Raw genomic sequence first — 21,369 nt, forward strand, 5'->3', positions numbered from 1 at the left:
GGATTACCGCAAAGGGCTCAGCCTTTCTACCCTGCAGTCGAGGACTTGAGCGTCAACTGCCCTAAAACACATTGAAAGCACAGGAGTGGATGCAGATGTCTTTTTATACCACACCCATGACTCAATGTATCCAAGTTTGGATTGTCCATTTGTAAGTGATGCTAAAAGCTTGAGGTGGCTGGAAAATTGCTGATGTTCACATGGTGTTTATAGAAGGAATAGAATTAAAGGGAAAATGTTTTTTATGAAGAGGTTAAGTAAGACAAAATACATTTTTAATGTTGCTTATTTCCTAAACGTATGTGTACAGTGCTATTCAGTCATTCAGAAAGCACCATCTCTTAACAGCAGCCCATATATTGATACAATACACATGATGGAATTCAAGTCTTTCATTTGAGAATCAGGTCTCAAAAATGATTGGGCGGTGCCGGTTTTACTACTATTTTACGCAATGCAGCAAAGCAATTTTCCGTGTTGTGTTGCGTGAATAGGGGAGAGCAGAAATCCGCCATAAAAGACGTGGTGCACTCCTGCTCTCTTGTAGCGCTGCGCACTGTGTACTACCTAGCACCAACGCAGGCATCCTTTGCATCACACTGCAAGGGCGCCTTCATTATAGGCAGGATTGTTTTGTGCAAGAAGGGATACATTAATTGAATTGGTAAATTAATGCAGAAATCAAACCTTGAAGGCATATTTCCCTCAGAGTGCAGCATACGTGCAAAAAAGAAGCAACATCGAGAAATTAAGATACATCTCCGTGTTTCGGCTCAGTCGAACAGGCGCGCCATTTTAATGCAAACACAGGTTTAAAAGTCTTTGTGAAACCTGATTTACAAAGGTAAGTTTAAATGTACGTCAACATACTTGGGAAGATGCATGGGAACGACCTATGTTTGGCCCATCGGAAGGCAAGTAGGCCAGCTGGTCTGCCTTACATAATATGACCCCCTCTTACTTTATGTTAAATAACACTAGAAATTCTCTGAAATAAAACAGAGGTCAAAGTCAAGTTATATAAATATATGCAGTTATAACAACTTTTTAAATTGCAAACATTCACCACTTAGTTAAATGAAGAAACTATAACTTGGTCCCTCACTTGCACTGCTTCTGAACTCACATACTACATCACCCATTAAATGCTCTATCACTTTATTAATAACACCATCGACGACATCTGAAAGGACATTATTGTTGACAACACTGTGCGTGGTGATGCCTACAGTGGAGACCTTAGTACCCCTGGCCACCAAGCCATCTACTTTGACAAAATCTTCATCTTTTTCAGTGTCAATTACTCCCTGGAGTCAAGATTTTGTATTTGTTGTATTGTACCTAAAGTACTGAAAAATGCCTAGTTGAACAACAATGTATTATTTTTATCCTCGATTTTTCTTCCTGCCATGAATGGCGCTTGAGAGTTTTCCTGGCAAACTTATAGTATATCTGCTAGAAGGCGATGGGAGGCGGGTCCAGGCACAGTTAAATGCTTTTCAACTGATTGTCTTGCAAAGAATGCCTGATGTCTGGCCTTTAGTTCTTTCACCACTAATATGGGATTTCCTCATGTTATGCATGTCTTATGGTGAAGAAGTGCGTGTCTTATTAGTATCCACGATGACCTCAGGCATTCCTTGTAATTGTCCTTTTCATAAAAGATGCAAAGACTGAGATGGTCATGGAGTAGAGAAGACATCTCCCCCTTCCAATGGCCACAGAACCTGGCAAGACCACTACCCACATCTACAAAGATAAAACCTTTGGCATTCTGTACGATGCCAGTAAGACCTTTCAATGCCACCCAACAATGTGGTCAAGGGGCATCAGTTTGAAGACATCCTTACTCAGAAATATTGTGCCCTTGCTGCACCTCATCAAGCGCGTGGAACTAATTCGATTATAAAGGACTAGATGGTTTTTGAAATGGGTATACACTGAAATTGCAGAAAAATGTACAGGGAGAATGAAACAACTGCAGAATCATGCAACTAGGAATTGAAAAGCCACGAAAATCCAGCACTGAAAACACTTCAGTGGCTGCTGTTAGACGCATTTACAATTCCCTGTGTGGTGCATAAACTGGAAAAGAAGCCTAGAGTAAATGTAAACTCTTGCCCCGGTGCATGCCAGCCAGGAATCACCAGCCAGTCAGAGCCCTAGAAATTCAGCATCAAAGATGTGGAACTCGATGCATCGAACCTTAATGGCAGAATCTAACTTTGCAATATAGAAAACGACTACAAATTGAGCTATTCGGGCTATCCTTTGACATGCATGCATCCATCCACGCACCTGTGTGTTCATGTATGTATAATAGAAGTGACTGTTGTCTGTATGTAGGAGTAAGGTTGTGTGCAGTGTGTGTGCATTGATACCTGTTTCTATACTGACCTGGTCTCCCTGGAGGCATCCATGCTGGTCTGGTGATCTCTCTGCCTGTGGACATGTATGTCTGCATGTGTCTTTGCATATTATGTGTCTTTATGCGCATGCTCTTTAAAAAAGTTTGTTTCTGTTTGCAACCCAATCTTGTAATCTCACCTCACGCGTTCTTGGTTTTGCATTGTAGAAACTCAATATTAATCAAGTTTAAGGCGATGAGCTCCATTTCAAGAGCAAAGTTCGCCCGAACTCTTCTGATAAACCACAGTTTCCGCCCCCCTCGAGGCAGCAACACCCACAGACACTGATTGGAGGAAGCGGTTAACCCAGCTCCAGTGCCATGCTAGCGCACTACTTGTGACGTCACTTTTAGTGTGACTTTCTATTAGCTTTTAGGAAAACATCACATCTGTTTGCTCGAATAATTTTTAGTTAGGTCTATGGCTGATTTTTTGTAACATAAGATTAAAGAAAATAGTATTTTTCCTTAAACATATACATATAGATTATTATTAAAATGTTGGCAGATCAGATGCTTTGAGATCATTTACTGAATTTGCTGAATTTTTATGACAGAATACCTCATATCTCGTTTCAAGGTCAGGAACGTCACCAGGTGGAGGTTCAGTGACTCTGGCCCAGGGCAACAGGAGTGAAGTGTTTTCAGAAAATACAGACACAATGCCTCCCTGCGAGTTTACAGCCAGGATTCTGGCAGAAGAATGCTACTAGGGCAATACTGATTAGGTCTCGCCTTGGCAGTACATGCTCTGCAATGCTCTGTCTCAGCGAGACCTAAAGTAATCTGTATGTTGGGGTAAACTTAATGTAATCTGTCTTTCCGCTTGCTATTAAGACAAATTTAAGACAAAATCCTAACCTAAGTCTATCTTAAGTCTGTCTTAAGTCTGTCTTAAGTTTGTCTTAAGTCTATCTTAAGTTTGTCTTAAGTTTGTCTTAAGTCTGTCTTAAGTCTGTCTTAAGTCTGTCTTAAGTTTGTCTTAAGAAAAACTTAAGACAAAATCCTAACTTCTGTGAATACCAAAAGTAGTAAGTTTAGGATTTTGTCTTAAGTTAGTTCTGTGAATCGGGCCCAACATAATCACGTATGTATCGTTCTTGGAACCACAGATGTGTGGTATGAGGTGCTTTTTAAAAAAAATAAGTTGTATGGCCAAAGCTTTGCACCTTTCTAGTGCCATCCCAACTTTTCTTGGTTGGCACCAGGGCGAACAGAGCAAACCTAGGCCTGCCAGTGGGAACGCTTTTGTTATATTCTATTATTTGTGTCTTGATGGTTTTTGGAGAGTGCTGCATTCTATTATTGGGACTTCAAAGTGCTTGGAGCTGAGCGACCCACAAGTTGTTGCAACTGCAAGAGTAGGGGGGAGGGTCATGCAGGGTCAAGACCTTGGGGAAGTGGGCAAAGTAGCAGTGTTTTGCCAGCTGCAGCTTGATCAGTTGCAGCAGGTATAATAGTTGTGTTTCCAGATTTAAAGCGTTGATGCTGCAAATTCAACTTGTTTCCATATGTTGTGTTACTTTAGGCACCGGTATGTGTCTCAGTGATTTTCAGGAGTGAGTGGGGCTTCATGGCAGGAGTTACTGAGAGCTTCTAAGAGAGAGCTGGGGCTGAAGATAGTGAGAGGTTCTCACAGTGCCTGCCGGTGGGACTGGCTACAAGCCCATCCGCTCACTGGCCTCGCTACAGCGTGCACAGAGCGATGGTCACGCATGTGCTAACTATTTACTGTTTTATGTGAAAGTGTCTGAAGGCGGTGTATACAGCTGTTAAAATATTACAACAAAATCATTGTTGTTACACATTTATCTGTTACTGGTAACAAGCACCGGCAAAGGCAACAGGTTTGGCTTGGTTTAGGTGCATATCCATTACTGTGTGATCTGTATTTGACGGAAGCTTAAAGTGAGGCACCAAAATACTGGTGGGGTGGTACTATGGAAAGCACAGGATTTTACTTTACATATGTTAAGCCACACTGTTACTTACACAGGCCACACCGCTTGCAAGAGATTCCTATTTAGGGGGCGTGGCTTGACGCCCAAGGAGTATGGACGCGTCTCCGTGAGGCTCCCGGTCCCGGAGCGGAGAAGTGCAACTTCGCGATGATGTCTAAGGAAGCAGCTGGTAGCAGTTAGCATGGGAAGTGTTCCTGCATCGCACACCGTGCTTTTCGAATAGTTTTGTGACGATTACTTTGCCTTTGTCAGGTAGTTAATGTTGGCTCGTCTCAGAAGCAGCGCGACCGCCATTTTGTTTTTCGGCGGAATGGCTTCTCCTTCTGCGAGCTTCCACCACAAGGCGACCTAAGGACATAATTTTAGTGGCAATCGAAATTTCCTCCACTCACGATGTCCGATTGGCGTTCTCCTGGTTTCTTTTTTTTCTGTTGCTATTTTTGTTTTTACCTCAGTCTGCATGGATGCTAGCAGTGGCCGCCATCTTAGGTAATGATTCGTCTCATTGTTGGCTGGGTCTGCACAGTTTTGCTCGGAGCCTACGAAGTATTCCTGCTATTATTCTTCATGACTTCTTTTTTGGCGCATTGAGGTTTCTGCCAACCGTATGGGCAAAGGATTTCTGATCATCACCTTTAACCTGCTCGCTGGCTCGCGACCAGCTACTGTGTATTACAGTTGGTGGCTTCTTCTTTTTCTTTTTTACGCGGCGTGCCCCGCTACTGGCCCTGCTAGTTAATGGGTAGGACACGGGGCGCTCATGCCAGCCCGCCCCTGCCGCCACGTTCTTTTATCAAAAACTCTACTTTATTCTCACAACTCTCCAAGTTGGAAGATTCGCTGATATCTGAGGAAGAAGACAAGCACTCAAAGATGGATTCTGTACCCGCCACAGCTACCAAGTCGAACGTGAAGAGGCTAAAAAAAGACCCTCCCTCGCCTCCCAAAGCCTCCTCGGACATCTCCATGGAACTTTTGCTACACGAGATAAGGGCTCTTAGACCCTTTATGGAGGAAACAAATTCCACACTACAAGCTCTCTCTGACAAATGGGGGCAACTCGATACGAGGCTTACAGCGGTTGAACATGATGTTGCCACTTTTACCGACACTGCTAAAACAATTCCTGTCATGCACTCGCAAATCACCACCCTCCAGAAACAGGTTGAAGACTTTGAAAACCGCAACCGGAGGAACAACCTCCGTATTTTTGGCCTGGGGGAGGGACTCGAAGGGAGCGACCCCATTGCTTTCTTTAAGACTTTCCTCCCTAAAGTCCTTCACTTGTCGGACGGAACTATGCTCAACATCCAACGAGCCCACAGGCTGGGGCGCGTTCCTTCAGCTGGCTCCTCTCCCCAGCGACCGAGAGGGGTCATTATTTACTTCCTAGAGTACACGGATTTGCTAAAGGTGTTAGCGGCAGCTAAAGCTCTTCAGCGTGTCACATGGTCAGGCTCCGCGCTATTTTTTGCGCAGGATTACTCCAAGGCAACTGCTGATAGACGCAAAGCGTTCCTGAATCTTCGACCTGATCTTCGTTCTATGGGGGCCAGATTTGGCCTCTTTCACCCTTGTCTTTTCAAGGTCACGTACAATAACAGAACCACGACTTACGAGGATCCAGGACGCCTGCAGAGCTTTATCGATTCACACAGGATGGATGCCACCGCCTCTGCCGGACCATCCTCCTCACATGTTGCTTGATTGCTACTCAATATTTGTGCCTTTCCATTATTCTCCCTGCTCCACAGTCCACTCGCTCGCTAGGCGAAGTTGTTTCCATTCTATTTTATACAATAGTGCCAGCTTTCTGTGTTGGTTTCCACTGCATTATTGATTTTGCATTGTACCAGTAATGTTCTTCAATATTTTTTCTTTTTTAGGCTCGTACTTGCTTGGTTCCTGTTTTTTTTCTCTCACAGTTGCTTCCTGAGATTAATTCCTGTCACATGTTTTTTTGTTTCACAGTTATGATATCACCTCATATGGTCTTCCCCGTTCCTTACCGGATCCTCCCTGGACGTGTGTCTGCTCCATGTGGTTTCACCCACCCTCCCACCCATTCTCTCCTTTTGTAGGTATGTTTTACATTTTGTTTTGCGTCCTCGTTATTGTAATGTTTCTGTTTTGGCATTGTGTTCTTTCATCCGTATCTCATTGCCTTTATGGTATCCTTACTGCTCCAATTTCCTCTTTTCTACTTATCTTTATTCTCTCCTCAGTCCTAGCTCTGTCTCTTTCCTCTGTCCCTCTCATTAATCAGAAGATCTCTTTTGTGCCATACATTTTTTCCATTTTCTACGGATTTTGCACTGCATTGACTTTTTGCCTTCTAATTGCATTTTGTTTTACCTGGGATTGCTCATGTCTTTGAAACTAGTTACTTGGAACGTTAGGGGTTTACACTCTCCTATTAAACGGCAAAGGATCTTAACCCATCTGGCCAAATTAAACGCGGACATTGTCTTTTTGCAAGAGACTCATCTTTCCGCTGATGAATCGTTAAAACTGAAAAGGGGCTGGGTGGGGGAAGTCTTTTTCTCTCCTGGGGATGGCAAACGGAATGGTGTTATGATTCTTTGCCGTAAATCTCTTTCGTTTACATTATTGTCTCAGAATTCAGATGTTAATGGGCGGTGGTTAAATGTCAAATTGTCCTTTAAAGGAGTTCCTATATCCCTGTTTAATGTATACGCCCCTACGTGCGGAGAACCATCCTTTTGGTCCACCTTAGCAGCTCAGCTTGCCCTTGGTTTGGAAGATAATTTTATTTTTGCTGGGGATTGCAATCAGGTTTTTGACCCCTTTATAGATAGGAACTCCAAAGTCCCTTATATCCCCAATAAACCACAGAAATCGTTTGTACGAGTTATCTCCCAACACCAACTCTTTGACGCCTGGCGTCTCTGTAACCCAACCACCAGGGAGTACACCTTTTATTCCCCCTCTCATCATACCCAGTCAAGAATCGACTACATTTTTGTTTCTCATTCTATCTCCCAAACCCTTACGCAAGCAGGAATTGGCCCTATACTGCTCTCAGATCATGCCCCTGTGTCAATTGTATTTGAAATTCTCCCCCGAGCCACAGGTCCTAAGAGGTGGCGCTTCAACAACACCCTCCTTCTGGACCCGAAATTCACCGCTGCTTTTACCACTTTCTTTGAAGAGTTTTTTGCGTTTAATACTGACCAATCCATGCCCTTTTCCACCATTTGGGATACTTTCAAGGCCTCAGCGAGAGATTTCGTGATTGGCTTTGTTGCAAAGAGGCGGAAACTTTCCCGCAAATTTACTGCCGACCTTTTACGGGACATCAAGACACTGGAACACTCCTTTTACACCTCGCACTCGAGCCAATCCCTCACAGCCCTCATCAACGCCAAGCTAGCATTCAATAAAAAATCTACGGAGGATGCTTCTTTGTACTTATTAAAGTCCAGTGCTAAATTTTATGGGGGCAAAAACAAGGCAGGAAAGATTCTGGCTAACTATCTGAAAGTTAAACAGAATAGACTCAATATTGAATCTATCTATGATGAACGCCTGGATCTAAAATTTAAAGATTCAGATATTCTGAACGAATTCTCCTTATTTTATAAATCCCTATATACCTCGGAATCGCAGCCCTCTGAGGACTCTCTTTCCCAGTTTTTTTCAACACTTCAGACCCCTCCCTGCCATCAGTCGGATCTCACTCTCCTGGAATCCGATCTAACGCACCAAGAATTGTCAGCAGCACTCCAGCTGCTCAAGAAAGATAAAGCGCCGGGGCCTGATGGCTTCACAGTAGAGTTCTTTCAACACTTTTCTAAGCTTTTATTACCCAAGTTGCACTCCCTTATAGCCTCCTTTAACACACTGGGGTGTTCTTCGGGCACCTTTTCGGAAGCACACATATGTTTGATACCGAAGGAAGGGAAAGACCATAGACACTGCAAAAACTATAGGCCTATTTCTTTGGTCAATATAGATTATAAGATCTTCTCAAAAGCCCTAGCCATACGTCTTGACTCCTACTTGCCTGATTTACTAGAAGCGGAACAATCGGGCTTTGTTAAAGGCAGATTTATCACGGATAATACGAGACTTCTCTTTGACGTCTTGACCAAATCCTCGTCCCTGAAGCATCCCCTAGCGGCAATAGCGCTTGACGCCGAGAAGGCGTTCGATAGAGTCGAATGGAAGTACTTATTCCATACTCTCCGTTGGTTTGGCTTCGGTCCCAAGTTTGTATCCCTGATCTCTCTCCTTTATTCCAACCCGCGTGCGGCTATCTGCGCCAATAGTCTGATATCCTCATATTTTGATTTGGGTAGAGGAGTCCGCCAGGGTTGCCCTCTCTCCCCTTTTCTTTTTAATCTAGCTTTGGAGCCCTTTCTCTCTAAGCTTCGCCAAAACCCAAATTTATTCGGCTTTCAATCAGCGAACATTCACCTTAAATTAGCTGCCTACGCAGACGACATTTTGCTTTTCATGTCCAATCCTAATGTTTCTGTTCCTGCCTTTTTGACAGATGTACAGGCATACTCTAAAATCTCTGGCTACAAACTGAACAGTGATAAGTGTGAGATACTCCCCCTGACCAAGTACACTTTTAAAGCGGATTTCAGCGCCTCAAATTTTACGTGGAGCCCCTCTCACATTAGATATTTAGGCATGTATATCACTCCCTCAATATCTGACACAGTAGCGCTATGTCTAAACAAATGTCTACAAAAAATCACTGATTTAACGGCCAGGTGGCATCCACTGTACTTATCGTGGTGGGGTCGGCTAGACACCATAAAGATGATGCTTGCACCCATTGTACTATACACCATATCCAACATTCCAGTCCCTATTCCGGCCAAATTCTTCAAAAAAATCAATTCCGCCCTTTCTTCCTTCTTGTGGAATTCAAAGCGTCCTCGTATGTCATTAGCCAAGCTGATTCGCCCAAAAGCTGAGGGAGGAGTTAATTTCCCTGATTTTCAGGTTTATCAAAAAGCTTTCCTTCTACGGCAAGCCTCACTTTGGTTGCTTGACCCCTCGGAGAATTGCCCTCTATGGCTTAGGATAGAGCGTCTTTACCTCTCTCCTTTCTCCTTCCCTGAATATCTTTCATTCTCACGCAAACCGCAGGCGGTGTCCTCTCCTATAATTAAATTGACTTCCAAACTCTTGATGTCCTCTCCTCCTTCTTCCCCAGATTCGATTGACCACTTCCTAAGTTCAACAATCTGGCATAATAAAGATTTGACTATTCGCGGCAAACCATTCTTTTGGAAAACCTGGCGTCGAAAGGGTCTAGCATGGGTACACCAGCTTTTTTCAGACTCAAAGTTTATGTCCTTTCACCTGCTTAAACAACGTTTTGACTTGCCTGCCCCATTCGCGCATAAATATCCTTTGCTCAAATCGGCTGTGATGGATAGGTTTGATCACTTGTCTGCTTTGCCTCAGGTCCCCGCTTCTCAGACCTCTCCCTCACAACTCTCCTCGCTACTTAAGTCTAAACCCTCGGCTTCTAGCATATACAAACACTTGCAAGGAGCAGGTACTCCTAGACAGAAATCTAAGGTGGAGGAAGCTTGGGAGCGCGATTTTCAACTTTCATGGCCACTTTCTCTTTGGAACAATATCTGGCTTAAGCTGCGTAAATCCTCCAGGGCAGCAAACCTCACACAAACGCTATTTTTCGTGTATAATCGTATTCTACTTACACCGAGTGCTTTGAGCAAAAGATTCGCATCTACTCCAGACACGTGCTGGTCATGTTCGTCCCCAAACGCTGACATATTTCATGCGCTGTTTTTATGCCCACTTGTACAGAGCTTTTGGGAGCGAGTTTGGTCCCAAATAAATTTGATTTTTGACACTGCATTTCCTTTTTCTACCCCTCATATTTTCTTGGGGAGTCTCGCACCCTGCTGGGAGAATGTCCCAGGTAAAACCAAAATTGTTGATCTGTTATTAGCGGCTGCGTTTCAGCAGATCACGGTTAACTGGAAGGACTCCACTAAAATCTCCTATAAGGCGTGGTGGTATGTAATCTGCCATAATCACAGGCTGGACACCTCTTTTGTATATCCCGCGAAGTTGGCAACGAAGCGTCTAGAACTGTGGTCCCCTGTCACATTGTTCCTCGACATGTGTGCCAAAAAATCCTCTCAGATAAAGCCGTCCCACCCTGAGGTCCTGAAGCCCCCATGAATCCCCTACACGTTCCCAGATCTATTTCCAAATTTGTAATACTGTTTTGATTCATTTTATATGCATTACTAGCATATCTCCTACTCATGAGTTTGTCTTTTATTTTTATGCAGTATAAGTCGATTATAATGTGATGGCATGAAATTGTCGTTTTCTTTTTGCTCTTTGTCAATGGATTACCTTGATATGTATTTACTGTTATTCCCTGTAATACGGATACCTTTATTTGTCTCAATAAAATTTTTCTTTCAAACTGAAAGAGATTCCTATTTACGCATCTTAGGCCACACCCCTTTTGGAGACCATCTTTTGTTTTCATCCCTCTTGCCTGTTCAGTGGGAGGATTTCAGAAAGATGAGGGGAGGAAAGGGTGTACATGTCTAACCGAGTGATAGACTTCAGATTACATTGCTATTAATGACAGCACGGGAGTGACTGATGCTCTACGACGAAAAATATCCCTTCCACAGATCTCAGTACTATTGAACTCATCGTTTCTTATTGTCAGAAAGTAAACCTTGCAAAAAATTATAATTGAAAAGATCATCATTTTTCTGACTCATTTACCTGATACGGCCAACAGTCATTGACAATGCCAATATGTCTAGTCTCGTTTAGGTTATGTTCTTTGTTGTGCGATTGATTTCAATTCAGTAACCGAAAGTTTGCAGGGAGCACCTGACTGCCTCAAACTAACTACACAACATAAAACAGACCACAGTTCTTCAAATCATCCACAATACCTGAAACTGATCACAGTACGTGAAACTAACTGCAGTACGATATCTGAAACTGACCACAACCCTTGAAACAAGCATATGTGGTACTGAGTGGTATTATGTTGAGCGTAGTTATGTTGTATTGAGTAGAGTGTAAATATGTGTTGTAAATATGTGTTGTGTAATTATGTGGTATTGAGTGTTATGATGTGGAGAGTATTTATGTTGCATTGATTAGTGTGTAAATATGTGGTTTGTAATTGTATGGTACTGAGTGGTATGAGGAGTGTATTTATGTTGCATTAAGTAGAGTACATAACTACACTCAACATAATACCACTCAGTACCACATAATTACACATCACATAATTACACTGTATTCCGTACAACATAAATACACTCCACATACCACTCAGTACTACATAATTGCACGCCACGTAATTACTCTCTACTTGATGCAACATAAATACACTCCACACAATACCAATCTGTGCCACATAATTACATTGTACTCGATGCAACATAAATAAACACCTTTCACTCAAGTTCGTGCTATATAAAAATAAAACAACCCAAAAAAAAATTGGAATGCAATAGGTCTCACATTACTGAATCTTGGAGCTTCTAGTGTTGCATTATTATTAGCAATGCCAACAGCTCAAACTTTTATAATGGCAAGACCTATTGCATTGCAAATGCTTGTTTTTTATTCTAGCTGAAACTGCCGAGTATGAAAAAATGCACTTATTATGGCAAATGGCTATTGCATGTGTCATAACAAAATGAAAATGAATAATCAAAACTGAACCTCCACACCCAGATGGATCAGCAGCCCCATCTCCTTCCCCCCAGCACATTGAGATCCTCAAGGGTTAGTAGCCGCGCTTTACAAACCCCTGATTGATTGATTGATTGATTGATTGAAAAAGGAAATATTGGCGGAAGGGCAACCCTGTGTCCCCTGCCGGGGTTTGGTTAGATTCCTAGGTTTCTGCCCATGATTAGTTTGAGAAAGGCGTTCAACAGTTCATCAGTGGCAGGCTAGCAGAATCAGAAACACATTCTAGATCATAGTTTCAGATCCGAGCCCTAAAAGGTGTTTGTGGAGTCAGGGTCAAGAAGTTTACAAGGTGCCACACTCTGGTTTACATTCAAGAAGCAACACATTCTAGCCATAAAAAATGCTTAGGGGTTACCAGGCAGCTCTAGGCTTTAGCGCCACCTAGTGGTGCAGATGTGTGATTGTCAGGCCTTCGTTTGAATTTGCTAAAAACATTTTCCAGCAGGGACAGGAGTCCCTTAAAAGAGTGAGGCCTGGTGAGAAGAGCCCCCCACTGCTTGGCATCTTTGAAGGCCCTTGACCCTAGCAAGGGAAAATCCAGATTATATGTGTGTGTCCGTGCGTTTCGTATTTCTGGCATGAGTGCTCCACTTGAAGTAAGAAAGTATCATGCATGTCTCTTCCACTTGAAAAGTGTAAGAGAATAGCACAGGGAGAAAAGATTGATGTCCCCCAATTGTGATCTTTCAACTCTTAAATTTGGAAATAAAGTGACAGAAGTTACAGTGTGAAAAAGATAATGACTGGATGATTCCTTGAATTTGTATGATGCACCATGCAAGAGTGTATGGTATAAATTCCCCTTTGAGAGTAAGAGTCAAGGAGCTGAAATGCTACTATAGTTTCCAACTGGACCTACTGACGTGTACTCAATAGTCCTCAGAAGGAAAAAATGGTCTTTGGAGTGAGTAACATCTTGATGTGTCCAAAGCTCTTCTGATACCAGTCACTGTCAGAACAGTGGGACTGATATATGAAGCTTCTGTTAACAAGCCGGCCACTGTTCTCACACAATGAATGCATTTTTACAACCCACCTTATTCTGTGCATAAGAGGATGTACCTAATTGTGGCAGAACAACTTCTGCAAATACCCCAGAATGCATAGATTCTGGAAGATAGTGTGGGGGCAGATGGGTGGTGCTGCTGCACTGCCAAAATACCCATGATGGAGTTCAGAGGGAAGGAGCAATTGGTTTTTTTTCATTATCTTGTCACATTTGCTCTGCATTAAAAGACTAAGGTGAAAATTTAACTATGTAATCTGACCAACTGCTAATTACTCTTTTAACAAGTAAACTGGTGTTTTGATTTCTCTGTTTAACTGTACACATATCTCAAAATAGATCAGCACATTTTTCTGTAACTCCAAAGTGTGATAAAAAATAATAATTTTAAAGGGATCAAAACAAGTCAAAACCCTTTACTTGGTGATGCTCAAATGATAAATATAATTTGTGGGCCATAAATATTTATCAGTAATCTGCATGTCTATGCAAATTCAGTGGCCATTTAATCTGAAAATGGGCTGTTTATAAATGACAGTGCACACACGAGTGCCCAAAAATGCATCACCAGCTACGTACCACACCCTTACCGCTTTCCTGCTGAATGAGTGTGGCACATTTGCTACGCTTACTTTGTGTGTGACACTGGGATTTTTCGCAATCCCTATGTCTTAAGTGATATAACATTAATGGCAGCACCCCAAATTATTCCAACACCTGTAGCAGAATGACTATTAATGTAGTGAGGAGGGAAGCTAAGACCAGCAGCCCTCTATTAATAAATGTAATGTTCATAACATCCAGCAACCCTTGTCCATCAAAGGAGCAGGAGTTCCAATGTTGAAAAAAATAGAACACTGCTGTTGTGTTTCGATTTAGATGCCTGTGCATAGGTTTCCCTGAATCATGTCCTTATATAGGCACGATTCGCATTGCCCTTTTTTAGGCATAGAATCCCAGTCCTTATTTAGGCATTAGCCAGGCTATCCAAATACAATCACGGTCACCTACATCCGTCCATCCCAACGTCACAATGAGTTCTTAGAAACCAGACCCTTAAACCATTGGGACTTTCCCTAGCTAGGAATATTGATTTCTCCAAAAACTCATCTATTATGCATGAACTACTTTTCCTTAGGGGTACATTCATAATGTCTTCCTCTGCCCGACTTTACATCAATGCTAGCATTCCTAAGCACCTTCCAGGTATAAATATACCTTCCCTTACCATGGCAAGTATGGCACGGATCAGCTCGATATGGTTCGGAAGGAATTCGAGCTCCCGCCTGATGCACTGAGCCACTGACCAGACGCTGTCATCCCAGCTCACAGAGAATCCAGCTTTCAGTGTTCTGACTCCCTTCGCGGGGTGTTGGAGTTTGAGATTCGGAAAGAGATTCCCACCTCTCTCATTGTAAGGTATGAAACTGACTAGAACCTAGAGGGACTCTTGGCAAATAAACTTAGTACACACCATACTATAGAAATCAGCACCTACTTCTTACCTTGTACTACACTTAGGTTAGGTACACTGGGGTAGAACTATTTAGAAGCATCAGACGAGTATTCACTTTTTAGCCTGTGTTATTTATGTATGTATATATGAATATATGTCATAGCTAAAAGACAATGCTATTGCAGTATTATTTCTTCTTACTGCTTACGCTGTGCATATTATTTTTTGCTTACTGTCTAATGATTGTAACAGCTCATATCTCTTACACGAGAAACAAGACTGTTCATTAAATCCTTTTTACTGAAACGCCCGTCTATCTATTTCTGTGTAACTCTGGATAAACTAAGCATGCACGATTGACTGAGTGAAACTGTTATCTATTGTTTCCACGATTCTGAGGCACGTTCAGGTTCTAAGGGAAACAAAGATGTGATGTTTATGCGGTTGTCAGAAACTACTCCCTTCTTGTTTATTCGAGAAGTTTCTAGTGACCTCTGAGTTAGCTGGGATACAAAGTAATTACGTTTAATGTACTCGCTAGAGGCATACTAACCTTAGTCCTATGCAAAAACTACAGTGTATATAATTACAATGCGCAGAGCATATAAGGGAAATAGGAACTACACTACATGGCCCCAACGTTTGGTAAGGCACTCATTTAACGCTAGATACTGAAGTAATTCAGTCGTCCTTTTCTCAGAGACCCCTACTCATAATTCTCCATAAGGCATCTGGAGTGGGTAGGGTTAATATCTGCCACAGCTGAGTAGGACGAGAATCCTAGCTGTTTGGTTTGTTCAACGTTGAAGGATACAGTGTTCCAAAATATTGTGCACCTTATCTTTGTTCCCTTGAAACTTGTTCTACATTTTTCATTAAACAAATGTCCCATAACGGGGAAACTGAGGTTACGGCTCATCCAGTCGTAACAGCTTTTAATACTACAGGTTTAAATGAAACAGATGAGGGTATTATAAACATCCCTCCAAACTTAAGGAGAGCCATCACTCTAAAACGTATAAAACATGGCGTAACACCAAGAGGTGGTAGAGCAGTTTTTGTGATAGAGGCACATGAATCTTTTCAGACAGAGGTATTCTATTCATGGATTACCTTCCCAGAATCAAATCAACTTACACATGTGTTTCACTTCTTCAAAGAAGATGAACCACCTGAGGAATACATTCCCTTTGAGGAGATTGAAATTCCACTCACGTACCAGGAGCATTAAAACATTACAATCACATTACCAGGCTCGGTCCACTAGGTAGACCAGGAGCAACAAGCCCGATTTTAGCCGGCTACATACCTCATCCTGAAATCAAAGAGATGTCAGATGAAGAATTACTCACTCAACTCAAGGAGTTAATACAAATTTACAGACAGTTAGTACAATATGTCATGCGGACTTCAACAGTCCAACCACCAATAACCATTCCAAATCGAACCCCTCATCAAGGGGAATACACTAAAAATCACTCCACAGACCTTACACGCAGTCATGGGTAAAATGCCCACAAAACGTGAACAAATTCCATGCTGGATAACTGAAAAAATAAATTACTCAAATAGAAGCAGTATTTCCTAATACTAGCCCTTATGAGAAACACAGAATCCTAACAATCTGTTTACCAATGGGGATCACACCACATCTGGAAGACCGCACCACTTGGGGCACAGTCTTTGCTGCCATCTATACTAAAACACATGGGGTTCTGTCTATTGCGGTAATTCCTGATGTCCTGAAAGAAATTCACAATGAATACGGGGCAGAACCTGCTCTGAATTTAGGTATGAAATTACTGAAGAACTTCAACCAGGTCTCAACAATAATATTATCTAATATTAAAGTGGAGGCAGCAGTGTTGTAAATTAAAGCAGAATGTGATTAAGCATTTACTGAAAACATTAATGCTTCCCCTGTTATCGTGTTTTCTTCGGTTATGTTGACCGAAGTCCGGACTCCATTTTGTATTGACATGCTGCCACGTGTTCGTCACGAGGAGAGTCCGACCTCTGTGTTAGTTGCTCTTGTAATCTGCCTAGCAACAGTTTATAAATAGCTCTCTCTTGTCCGTCTGGCGCATGCCCAGACTTGACCACATCTGTTATAATTAGCCTTGCTTGACCATGTGTTTTCGCGGGCTTAAGGAGTGTGTTGGCTCCGCCCATGTATTGATTCAGTATCGAGAATGACCATAAATGGTAATGTTCTTCGGCCTCATGTTGTATCCACCCACTTATGAGCCCCTCTGTTGTGTATAAAAGGGGACTGTGTACGAATGTTCTTTGTGCTACTCCATGCAATACTGAAGAGTGTTGTGTGGATTGTAGGACCACCCTTAAGGGTTAATAAACGTTGTTTTTGTACTTTGCAGTTTCCGTGCCAACTTCCTTATAGATTCCGTTACAGGAGAGCGAACCCTTGTGCCTTGCGGGCCTAGCTGGGGCCTGTACTCATCAATTGGCGCCCGTCACGTGGGGCTCATCGGCGACTCGGATGCTCGAAGGACTGGTCGCGACGAAGGTGAGGAGTTTGGCCGGGGACGTGATCACTGCCAGCGGCGTCTTAGCCCTGGCATCCCGAGGTTTTTCTTCCTTCCCTTCCGAGCTGACCGTCTGGGTGGCGCCGGTCATCGACTGAGACCTCTTCTGTCGGTCCTGCCGTGAGAGCCGTTTGGGCGATTGTGGAGCTTGGCAGTTGGAACCTGGACTCTTGATTGGTAAGAACCATTGTACGGTACTTGCTCCGAGTTTTGAAGCCTGGTCTGGCTATTTGAGTTTGATTGATGGTGACTAGTCATATTTTGAATTTGTCTTTGTGAAAATATATGCGTTGCAACACATATAGGCAGGTAATGTGGAGAGATTTCTCCAGGAGCTGTGTAAACTTTGAACGGCGCAACGATTAAGTGCCATTTTCTTTATAATATTGCATATTTTGCATTATTCTTAGCATGCCTGCTTTTAGCGCACTCCGTAAGTGGTGCTGCTGTTTTGGAAACCGGTTGAACCTCGAGGAATCTGCTCCAGCTCCCCCAGAGGGGACTCCTAATAGGGATATGTACGTGAAGCATGGTCTTTCTTCCATAATGTACAGCACGTTATGGAGGAAATACACGAAGAAGGATCCTGAGTTGCGATGGCCTTTGTATGGATCGTTTGATATACGTAAGATTGAGTATGTGGAACAGTGTATGTGTAAGCGACGTGCTCGTCAGGATATGTTTGAGTGTGTGCGATTATGGGTGAAGGAAGTGCGTGAGCGAGAGAAACGTGAGAAAGCGCTGTTTGATAAGGAGCAACGAAAGAATGATCATATGCGAGCGCAGGAAGCGAAGCGTCGGGAGGACAAAGAGCAAACGGACAGACAAGAGAAAGAGCGTAGGCTACAAGTTTCGGGTCAATATGTTGTTCGTCAGCCACTTTATCCTGTCCTTAATAATCCTGATGATGATTTTTATTTACTAGATCGCTCTCCGCCCCCTTATGTTGGCGCATCTGCTCCGCGGCCGCAAGATTCTGGCCCGGCTCCGGGTAAGGTCGACACACGGTCCATGTTATCGGCCGAGCATATGGCTGAGCTTCGGAAACTTTCCCTCCGTGCACTTAAGGGCAAGATGTCTAAGGAGGAGTTGTTCCATACTTGGGGGTCGTGGCAAGATAGAGAGAGGGTGTATTTTCTGTCTCATTTCGCAGATGAAGTAATTGCTGCTTTCCGAAAATATTCTAGTGTCCTTGAGCCTGACAAAGTGTCTTCGGATGCCGGAGCATTACGTAATGGCGTTTTTTCTCCCCCTAAGGCTCCTGAGGCGGCTCGGCGGCTGTTCGCTTTGCGGGACGAGGTGCTGGCCCTTAGAGAGAAAGCACGTCAACAAACGGAGGAGGAGAAGCAGTCGGATTCGTCTGCAGCAGGGGGCCACCCATCCGCCTCCCAGTCAGATAAGGATGACATAGTGCATGCTAAACCAATGCGAGAGGCGGCGCCTTTGTATGTTCCTCCTAAGGGAGCAGGGACTAGCTCGGATATCAACTCCGCCGATGCAAGGGGATATTTTGTATATAATTGGGTTTACACTCCATGGCATAGGGCCGATGTTATGGCATTAAAGAATGCGCTGCCTGACCCCCGCAAGAATCCAGCGGCCTTCTATGAAGAAGTCGAGGGGGCCTTGAATTCTTGCATTATGACCTTAGCGGATATAGACCTGTTCTTTGGCCTTATCCTACCGCCGGATACGTGGCGCTCTGTCCGAAAGGTAGATGATGCGGTTGCCTTCAAGGCCCGGTGGTCTGACCTTGAGGACGAGGATAGGGAACGGAAGCCCGCACAGAAACCACCCCAGAATATTTTAGATCTCCCTGCGGCTATTGTGGCTAAGTTGAAGACGATTATCCCCCCTAAAAAGATTGACTGGAATATGTTAGCTGCATGTAAACAGAAAGTTGACGAGTCAGTTGCGGACTTCTTTACGCGCTTTGAGGAGACGTTTCATGATTTTAGTGGCCAGTCGCTTACTGACGACACAGGCCGCCACCTTTTCGCGGACAAATATGTGGCTAATCTGCTACCGGCAGTTGCGGCCCGGTTGAAAGCGAGTGAGAGTTCTTGGTCCTCCGCGACACCGACGGCCCTTCTGACTATCGCTCAGTATTATGAGCGTCAGGAGCACGAGGCGAAGGGCCAGGAGGAGAAGAAATCGAAAGATCTCAAAACCAAGGTGATGTTAGCACAAGTATATGGCCCGCCCCGACGGGGTAATAATAATAGAGGAAGGGGCGGATCTTATGGTCCCCCTTCGGGCCGCTCTGATTTGAATAGGAACCAGTGTGCGTACTGCAAGCAGTTGGGCCATTGGGCCAGGGATTGCCCAGCGTTGCGTGCTTCGCGTCAGGGGCACACTCCGGGTGGCCCGAGAGGTAGAGGGGGCTTCTCGAACTTTAGAGGGAATTCTAATGATAATGCCCGTTTTGATACTGCTGGGCAGCACCGAGATAGCTCAAATGTTTTCGATCGCCGGCACCAGTATCATGTATCAGACATTGATCGATCGGGATATCACGATTCTCAGCATGCATAGGAATGCGTTGGATGGGGGTCCGAATCAGTTGAGGTGCCGGTCGATCAGACGGGTCCTTATGTATCGGCTGAGGTTTTAGGTTTTACTGATCAGTTCCTAGTGGATACAGGAGCGACACGTAGTGCATTGTCTAGGTACTTGGTTCCGGGGGCTCCCCCATCCGGCTCAGTGGTTACATCGGTAGGGTTTGACGGTACACTCTCCCGAAGCCCTCTTTCACAGCCCCTTACATTTAAGGTTGATTCTTTTTCTGCGCCCTGTCCGTTTCTGCTTGCTCCGTACACACCGGATAACATTATGGGCCTTGATATGTTAATGTACTTTAGGGCTACAATCCGCTGCTCCCCTGAGGGTGTGAGGGTGATCTTAAATGACAACTACCCCCGGTCTGGGCGGATGTGTACGATATCAGAGGATGCGTTGTTGGCTACCCTCCCCCGAGCTTTATGGGCGACTTCGGACACAGATGTGGGACAAATGGTGATTCCTCCGGTCCACATTAGTGTCCAGGAGGGGGCGGTGCTACCACGCCTCCCGCAGTATCGTATTTCCCAGGAGGGCGAGGAAGCTCTCATACAGATTGTGCAAGATTTGATCGCAGTAGGAGTAGTGGAAGAAGTTCCCTATAATATCTGTAACAGTCCGATTCTCCCTATTCTGAAAAAGGATACAGATGCACGGGTCTATCGGTTCATAATTGATTTGAGGGAGGTAAACAAGATCGTGATACCTCAGTACCCGGTGGTTTCCGATATCACGACGTTGCTTACCTTGGTCCCGCCTACGGCGACCATGTTTTCAGTGATTGATTTGAAGAATGCCTTCTTTTCCATTCCCATTCACCCTGATAGCCGATTTCTTTTTGGGTTCACATTAAACAATAGATCTTATCGTTTTTGTAGAATTCCCCAAGGCTATACAGAAAGCCCTAGTATTTACAGTCAGGCTTTGAAACGACAGTTGGATTCCTTTGTTTTACTCGAGGGGGTCGCCCTCATTCAATATGTCGATGACATCTTGTTGGCGGCTGACACCCTGGAATTGTGTGAGAAAAGCACGCTATCCTTACTTTCCTTTTTAGCATCTCACAATCATAAGGTGTCTAGGAAGAAATTGCAATTCTGTAGACCAAAGGTGACTTATTTGGGTCAACTTTTGTCTAAGGAGGGACGTGCACTCACATCAGATCGTATCCAAGTAATTTTGGACACACCGAGACCATCCACGCAGAAGGATGTGCGTGCATTTTTGGGCCTTGTTTCTTTTTGTAGACAGTGGATATTGGGGTTTTCACACATAGCTAAGCCATTACTAGCGCTTTTGACAAAAGACACGCCTATCCCAATCCCTTGGTCAGATGAGTGTGATGCTGCTTTTCAGCAACTACGACAGGCCCTTTGTTCAGCACCAGTGTTAGGGACCCCTGATTATGCAAAACCCTTTTCGTTGTATGTGCATGAGAAAGATGGATGTGCATTGTCAGTTTTAGTGCAGATGCACGGCGATAAGCAGCGCCCTTGTGCATATTTTTCGGCTGTGCTTGATCCTGTCGCCCGAGCATTACCAGGGTGTTTTCGCTCGGTAGCGGCGACAGCTGTGTCAATACGCCAAAGTGAAGGAATTGTGTTGTCCCATAAATTGTTGGTGTTAGTTCCCCATGCTGTGGATGCCCTGCTTAATCAAACAAAGACGCAGCATTT

Source organism: Triturus cristatus, chromosome 7 (assembly GCF_964204655.1).
Source record: "Triturus cristatus chromosome 7, aTriCri1.1, whole genome shotgun sequence".
Classification (NCBI taxonomy): Eukaryota; Metazoa; Chordata; class Amphibia; order Caudata; family Salamandridae; genus Triturus; species Triturus cristatus.